General features: G+C 42.2%; 1 long non-coding RNA gene across 2 annotated transcripts; it reads left to right on the top strand.

Annotated features, from left to right (window-relative positions):
• Positions 1-2,400: 2,400 nt before the first annotated feature.
• LOC308188264 lies at positions 2,401-8,094 on the top strand. Of its 2 annotated transcripts, none has more exons than XR_013945302.1 (3): positions 2,401-2,831; positions 6,523-7,145; positions 7,263-8,094. It is a non-coding gene; the product is annotated as an uncharacterized lncRNA (long non-coding RNA). The 2 variants fall into 2 exon arrangements; XR_013945303.1 differs by having other exon boundaries at positions 6,691-7,145.
• Positions 8,095-8,890: the final 796 nt, after the last annotated feature.

Consider the following 8,890-nt stretch of genomic DNA (forward strand, 5'->3'; position numbering starts at 1 on the left):
GGAGCACATAAGTAAACAAAAAGAATAAATAAAAGATTAATGTATAAAAAAGCATCAGATATGTACTAACTATTTGTACTATTTGACTAACTAGATATAGTTAACTTTAAGAATTCTTCTTGAGAAGGTTTGGAAATTGAATGGAAGTAAGTATCTTTTATTTCAGTGAGTTCAGCATATCTTCTCTGCCCACTTTCCTTTCAACTGCTCCTTCACGGGGGGAGAAGCTCTTTGTTCTGTGGAGGTTTGAAGAAGTTATTTGTGGAGCTTTGAAGGATTGGGATGTGTACTTAGAACGAAAGAGATGAGGAGGAAACTTATCTTGGGAGCTTGTTAGGGCATACTTCATAGCAGAATTTACCCAATACATTTAACAGCTCTTCAAACTTCAATGGAAAGCTATTTACACAGCATGGTGCAACACAAGAATTGATCTAGGAAAACCCTTAAGCCCAGCAAGATTTTCTGACTACTGAGATAGGTGAATATGGTGTGTAAGCAACAGTTAAAAATATTTTTTTATAAAAATCTATGGATATTTGCAGTCTAGTTTGCAATTAAGGTGCTTGCAGGACTTTGTGTTTGCTTGTTTAAAGACACAGGAATGTTCCAGATATGAAAGAATACATATACAAGTAATTCAGTATTTAAGATGGTTACTTGCTCTTGGACCTTTGAATTCTGTTTGATAATAAGTAGTTAAATATGCAAATGTAATAGTTTCTAATCTTCAGGCCTCTGTTTTGAATGAAATACCACTACAGAGCTTGCTCTGGACCTACTCAACACCCACTTATTAAGCAGAGAAACTGCAGTCTTTCCAGCTCATTTACCTTTGTAAGATACACTTACAATGAAGAAAACATACAGGGAAACAAATGTAGAAAAAAAAAAAAAAAAGCTACTTTTATCAGTCTTTCAATTTGTTTTAGCTTCTAGAAGGTAGACAAGGCAATGCCATGCAATTAAGGTATTGGTAACATACAAATTGTTTCTACATAAAACAAAATTACACAGATAGGTCATTTTTTAAAGAATATTAGATCAGATTATGTGCATTGATGCAAATAGTATTAGAGGTCAGTTTATATCTATATCCTTCTACCAAACCTGACAATGCCCTGAAGTAGCTCTAAATTATCACAAAAGACCCACCCAGAACAAGGAAGAGTTGCCCAGCTTTGACTGTGATGTTCTTTTGTTAGTGTCCTTACTACCTAAACAAATGCTTCACAAAAAGAATTATTGCAACACAAAGAACAACTTACCCAGCTTTAGCGGTGATGCTCTAGATATGATTATATAAAATTCTACCCTAAACATATTTGATATTGTGAAAGCTAGCTTTTAAGCTCAGCAAAACACAATTTTGAGATGTCATTCAAAATGGCATGGGGGGTAAGGGGAAAGAATGAGTTCTTAAACACAGTAACTGAACTGTCCTTCTACGAGAATAAGAAACAAGCGTATCAACAAGCTTCATTATTTCTTTCTTTCACAACCTTTTAAAAGTCACTGAATGGAGCATTGTGAGAATTACATCCACGGCTTTAAAAAAAGAAATTGGCTATAACCCCTTTTGTGAGGTTTTAACCATCATTTTCAAACTATGCTTTGTCTGACCTAAGAAAATCATACTTTGCAGACCCTACATGGTCAGTATAATTATAGAAATTTTGGGTGGTTTAAAATACACTAGTCATAAACCATTGCCCAAGGGTTACATTTGTTATTGAGATGTACTGTAGTTTTGCAATTCAGAGATGATAATTAATATTTCCATTTACATAAAAGCTGAGCAACTCTATTACTTACATCCTGAGTGTGCCTTGGATGGCACACACAGGTACACAGTGATACTGATACCAGAAGGTAACAAGTGGAAATGCAGTTTAGTTTTCATTCTCTCTTGCTAAAAAGGCCTCTCAAAAAATAATTTTCTTAAAAAAACAGAGCCCCCAAACCTGAACTCTCTCCCCTCTGCATTTGGTGTTTCTGGTACTTCTATTCTGCTTTCATGTGTAAAAGTCTTCCAGAAGACATGCCTCACCTGCGGTTCACCAGTAACAGAGGAATGCTGACACGCAAGAGTATGATCAGACATACTACTGAGGTTACTCATGTGGGAATAAAAATGTTGTTTTTGCAGAGTTACATTGTTTAAAGGTAAGGAATGGGGTATTGAGATATGCTTGCAGTGATAAGAAAACTTAGCAGGCGACCTTGTAAAATGCAGACAACCAGACTCCTTAGAACAATTAGGTGAAAATCACGGTGTTAAGTCGTCAGATAAGTGAAGAAACATTACCATTTCAAACAGTAGAAAAAAGTCAAAAGAAATTTGAAATTTAACAGGCCCGCAACCGAAGGCCGTGCGTTGTCTGTGAAGCATCAGATAGATTGTGAACCTGGATTACCCACTCAGTGGGGAAACAGGGGAGGGTCCTGTCATCAAAAAGTACATAAACTGTGTTTTGGAACCAGTAGGTGCGCTCCTGCTTGTGTGACGCCCGCCATTGCAATCGCGAATAAATTACTACTTCACTGAGATCCTCGCCTGAGCCTAAGTTATTGGCTACGGAATATTTCTCACAATTTGGGGGCTCGTCTGGGATCCAGTCACCTACCGGGGAGCCCCACCGCCGCAGCAGCAGGAAGGCATGCCCCGCTGATTTCAGCGGTCCTGTGCATCGATGGTGGTGGTTCTGCAGAGAGCTGACAGAGGGCCCGAGACTGATTAAAGAGGCAGGATCCAAGAAGCAGTGGGGAAGGGAAGAAGGTAGGCACTCTGGGTTTAAGAATTGATCCGGTAACTCTGTGCACAGACCAAGGTAAGAAATATTAAGTATTGCCTTGGGGGTCGGGTGAGACTCTGTATGATGTGTGATTGAGACGTACTTTTGTACGAAGCGAGTGTGGAGTCCTCATCCGCGGTTCCGTAGCTCCGCAAGGGGCGTGGCCGGAGACGGACGAAGCGTGAGATAAGGGAGAGAAAAGAAGAGTCTTGGGAAATTTGGTGTATGGTAAGCCCTTGCACAGGGAAGTGCTTGGCAGTACACCAGGGAATCTGGTAAACTCATAGGTGTGCGGTACCCCTTGCACGGGGAAGTGCTTGGCAGTACATCCCCATTTTCCAGAATTGGAACGTTAGTGTGTGGTACCCTGCAGGAGGGAAATTTCTGTAGCAGCACACTGACAAGGGCTAGGAAAAATGGGAAATATGAGTTCCAGGGGACAGGGAAATATCCCTGAGGGAGTGCCTACTGAAAGTTCTTCCTGGAGAATTATAAGAAATTGGAAAATTAATCTCAAAATTAAAGGAGATGATAAAAAAAAAAAAAGGTTAAATATTGTGTTTTAGTCTGGACAAAAGAACCAATTAAGGAAACAGCAGTATTTTCGCCAAAATACGGGCCTGATGAAAATTCAGGCTTTAAATTTATGTGTAAACAATAAGATTCCTTTTTTTTTTTTTTTTTTTTGGAGGAGGAGCCAAGTTATGCTCCCTATAATCCTAATATTGCACCGGTGGCAGCAGCAGTCGCTCCAGGAAGGGAGACAAGGACTGCAATTAACACTGTTCCTAGAGAAGAGCGTACTCTCGGCTCTGGCAAGAATTAGAACAAGGTAGAAGAGGTACTGAGAATTTTGCCTTCCCTGATACTAACAGTACTAACACTAACTGTGTATCCTCTTAGGTGAACTTCCCCCCCTCCTTACCAGCAGAGAGGTTAGGCGTTTTAAGGAGGTGAAGTCTTTAACTGAGGACCCCAACAGGCTAGCTGAACTATTAGACCAGTTCCTAGGACCTAACTTATACTCTTGGGGGGGGGGGATATGTATATAAATATGTTGTTTACAGGGAAAGAAATGGGAATGATCAGGAGGAGAGCTGCTATACAAAAATCGGAAAGAGCTCATCCTCCAGGACCAGGGGTAATACCGGCAGGGCAGAAATAACCACTTGCCGATCCTGGCTGGAATAATAATAGTGTGCAACACAGAAATCATATGAGAGACTTGGGGTCAGAATGAGAAAGTACTTGGGGATGAATCCTGAGGATCCGGTATCCCAAGGGCTCTTGAAAGTTCATTTTGTGATTAAAGCCTGGCAAGATACACAGAAAATGCTCCAGAAGGTGGGGGGATGTAGTCACTGGGGAGCCCTCCTGCGGGAGGCCCTGAAGGTGTGTGTCAGGAGGGGAGATGAGAAGGAAAAGCAGAGAGTGAAACTAATGGTATTGACAGTGTAGCAGGTAGTCAGGCAGAGGGTTGGAGAAAGAGGAAGAAAATCTTCAGGGGGAGTCAGGGCCAGGATGGAAAGGAGAGGAAGAGAGATGAAGGAATGGCAGGCAAGGAAAGCTACCCGTGTTGTGGCCTGAATCTTAGCAGGGACAGGCTTTGATGGGATGTTTTAAATGTGGCCAGGCTGGCCACTTCAGGTAGGAATATCCGGAGTGGAAGAAGGAGGAAAGAAGGAAAATTGGATGAAATATGTTATACTGATATGTTGTTTCAGCATCCTGGAGGGAGAAAGGTATGGAATTAAGTTGGCCAATGACTGAGACTTTGGTGAAAGTACAGGCTGGAGAAAGATAAAAAGAAGTGTTAAAAAGGGTTATTGAAGGTGTTAAAGGTGTGGTATGTAATGTTTGACAGAGCTGTTTTTTGAATGAGTTGGGAAAGTTGAATGAGCAGGGAAAGAGGATGTAGGCATTATCTAAGTAACAGTCTAGAAGTTTTGGTATATTTGCTGTGGTGTTTGGTCAGGTTCCCAAGTATCGGGGGTGGGGGGGGGGGGGGGGGGGGGGGGGGGAAGCCTGCTCCACCAGGGGCCTCTCCACAGGCCGCAGGGGGCTTTGGCTCCGGCGCCTGGAGCGCCTCCACCCCCTTCCTTTTGTGCTGATTTTGGTGTCTGGTGGGGAGGTTTCTCACTCCTTGCTCTCCCAGCTGCTGTTGAGCAGCAGGTTTTTGTTTGTTTGTTTGTTTGTTTTCGTGGATGTGCTCTCACAGAGGCACGGACTGTGTTGCTCATGGCTTGGCTCTGGGCAGCACTGGGCCCCTCTGGGGCTGGATGAAATTGTCCCTTATCTGCCACGGGGCGGTTTCTGGATTCTCATCGTGGGGGCTGCCACTGCAGCCCCCCCCACACCTTGCCATCAAACCCAATACACTGCGGCAGCTAGGTCATTACTGGCCTGTAAAGTATCAGGGATTAAATTAACTAATGAAACCCTAAGAAGTGATGGGGGTAGAAGGGGCTGGGATAACAGTGCCACCTTTGGGGGATACCAAACTGAGACTAGGGGATAAAATGATCTCTGGGCAATTATTGTATGTACCCAAGGCACGGACTAACTTGTTGGGAAGGGATTTGATGATGAAATTGGGCATTCAAATAGTAAATTGTTAGACTGGAATAACAGTGTTATTAATGGAGTGCTCTCAGGCCCTGAGAGCAAAGATATATTCCCCTCTGACTGGAAAGACTCTGATGTGGGGATGTGGACAGTTTTACCTCAGGGGTTTACAGGGCCACCAATTTATTTGGGCAAAGTTCTAGAACAGATTTTGGAGCAATTCCAACCTCCCAAGGAGGAATTACTGTTACAAAATATAGATGATCGTTTATTGTCAGGACAGGAGAAAACAGTTGTGAAGGAAGTTACTAACAAGCTATTCAACTTTCTGGGAAAGCAGGGCTTGGGAGTATTGAAAAATAAATTACAGTATGTAGAAAGAGAAGTCAGGTATTTAAGACATCTAATGTCTGAGGGAAAATGGAGAATAAATCCAGAGAGGATTCAGGGAATTGTTGAAAACTAAGAACTAAAAAGTTTTAAGAGAAAGATTTTTTTAAGGAATCAGGAGCCACGAAGTCTGAGGGAAAATGGATATTCCCTGATGGGACAGAAATGCTGAATAAAGCACCAATGAGGCAAATATTAATCGTTTTACATCAAGAGAGTCATTGGGAGGTGCAAGTAATGTGTGATGTTGTGCTAAGAAAGTATGTCTGTGTAGGAATATACACTTTAGTGAAGCAAATATGCAGAGGATATACCATATGTCAAAGGGTAAATAAAAAGATCATCCGTAATCCACCTAGAGGGGGACAGGAGCCAGGGATTCGACCTTTCCAAAGTATACAGGTAGACTCTACTGAGTTACCTAAAGCAGGGAGACTTAAGTACCTGTTTGTCCTAACTGACCATGTGACTGGATGGGTGTAAGCTTTCCCCTCTGTATATGCCACTGCAAACATGGTGGCTGAGGTATCACTGGAGCAAATAGTCCCTAGATATGGGATAGCTGAAAACATTGATTCAGATCAAGGAAATCATTTCACTTCACAAGTACTGCAAGGGTTAATGCAGGCCTTAGAGACTGAATGGGATTTTTACACCCCCTGGCACACCTCCTCTTATGGGAAGGTAAAGCGAATGAACCAGACATTAAAGAAGCAATTAAATAAATTAGTGTTAGAAACCCAACTTCCTTGGGTAAAATGCTTACCATTAGCACTCCTACAGGTTCAAACAGCACCAAGAAACGATATAGGAATTTCACCGTATGAGATGCTGTTCAGATTACCCTATCTGGGCAGAAGGGATGAGATACCACAATTCGAAACGAGAGTTTTTTTAAGAACTGTATTCTGGGGTTGTCCTCTTCTTTGTCATCTCTCAGGACCCGTGGGAAATTGGGTCCTGATTCAGACCTGGAAAGGATCAACTCCGGCCTGAATGGGAAGGACACTTCCAAGTACTACTAACCCCTGAAACAGCCATAGGAACTGCGGAAAAAGGTTGCACTCACTATACTCAAGTGAAGGCATCCATCGACCCTAGTACCTGGGAAGCTGTTTCTACAGAAGACTTGTTGGAAGCTGAAATCGAAGAGAAAAATCTCATAGTGGACTCTGAGCGGGATAAAAGCTTACAATTGTAAACTAACCTTTTATTTTCACAGGTAACTAATGAGTGTGACTTGTGATTGAGAGAAAGGACAGACCTATAGTGAATTGAAGTGCTCCCAAGGGGGGTTTGTTATAGTAGTAGTGTACATCTTATTCTTTGTATTGATAATTATTTGGAAACCTAAGGTTTAAAAATAATGACAGGGAAAAATCAATTATTAATTTTGTTTTTAATGATTGTAGGCCTCAGAGAAAGCCTTGGTCAATTGGCAATTTGGAAAAGGCATGACCAGATAATAGTAAGACGGGATACCCCGTAAAAATATGGGTGAATGTGACAGAGGGTTATGTACCTCAATCTGTCATGTTTGATGCTTGTGAGGTGTTAGCTTGTGGAGATTTAAATGCCCAACAACAATTGAGCAGAGAGAACAAATAACTGGGAGAGACCCAACAGCCAGATTGAGAATAGCTGCATGGAAACGATCCTCTATTGCCACCAGAGAAAGGGAGAAACTCAAGGAGAAAACAGGAGAGAAAACAGGAGGCCCTCTTTGAAATGCGGCAGTTCAAACATTTGAGATTGAAACAGGGTATGGGGATGTGAATGCCTGGATAGAATGGGTCAAATATACTGTCCAGAGTCTCAACCACAGCAGTTGCTATGCTTGTGCCTCGGGATGACCAATTGCCTAGATAGTGCCCAGATAGTGCCCTGCCCATTGGGGTGGACCAAGGGGATGAGATGTATGATTGCATTGTACCAAGAGAAGACTACCTGGAGAAATGAGACCTGTAAGTCTCTCTCTTTGCTGTTCCCTTCCTTGCGTGATAGCAATATCAGGGTTCCCCCTGCATTCTCTACAGCTATAGGTAACCAGCTTGCCTCTCACGGCACAGTGTGAGTGCTACATGGCATATGGGAGAATTTGCCTCGTGCACGAGGACCTTGAATGCTACCAAGGACTTGATGGGAAACTGCTCAAGACTTGAGATCCCCAGGGTAGATCTCTGGTGGTACTGTGGAGGGAAGATCTTACGGTCCACCCTACCATCTAACTGGGGAGGCACTTGTGCACTTGTTCAATTAGCTATACCCTTCACCCTGGCATTTGAAAGAGAAACATCACAAATACCCAGACGAAGTAAAAGAAGCTTAGGAGTATCATTTGATGATAGAGTGTACATAGATTCTATTGGGGTGGCTAGAGGAGTTTCTGTTGAACATAAAGCCAGGAATCAAATTGCTTGCAGTGTTTGAGTCACTGTTCTGGTGGGTAACAATCAATAAGAATGTGGATTGGATTAATTATATTTATTATAATCAGCAGAGATTCACAAATTATACAAGGGATACGATAAGAGGAATCGCTGAACAACTAGATGCCACCAGCAAAATGGCTTGGGAAAACAGAATAGCATTAGATATGATGCTTGTGGAGAAAGGAGATGTGTGTGTGTGATACTGAGCAACCATTGTTGCCCTTTTATACCCAACAATACTGCCCCGGATGGCATAGTAACTAGAGCACTGCAAGGGTTTACCACCCTTGCCAGTGAATTGGCAGAAAAATTAGGCATATTTACATCCTTGATCGTAGTAGCAGGAGTTTTGACAGCCGTTGGTTGTTGCATTACCCCCTGCGTAAGAGGACTAGTACAGTGGTTAATTGAAACTGCACTATTGAAACAAATGACCATAAAGCCACCACCTTACTCAGATAAGGTGATGATATTAGAGGAGATGGAAAGCAAAGAAGGTGAAGAAGAGGAAGATATCTACCAAATTGCACCTTAGAGAAAAGTTTTGCAAAAATCAACAATTTATAAAAAAAGAAAAGGGGGGAATTGTGGGAATAAAAATGTTGTTTTTGCAGAGTTACATTGTTTAAAGGTAAGGAATGGGGTATTGAGATATGCTTGCAGTGATAAGAAAACTTAGCAGGCGACCTTGTAAAATGCAGACAACCA

The sequence above is a fragment of the Anser brachyrhynchus genome, assembly GCF_964034855.1.
Source record: "Anser brachyrhynchus genome assembly, chromosome: 1".
Lineage (NCBI taxonomy): Eukaryota > Metazoa > Chordata > Aves > Anseriformes > Anatidae > Anser > Anser brachyrhynchus.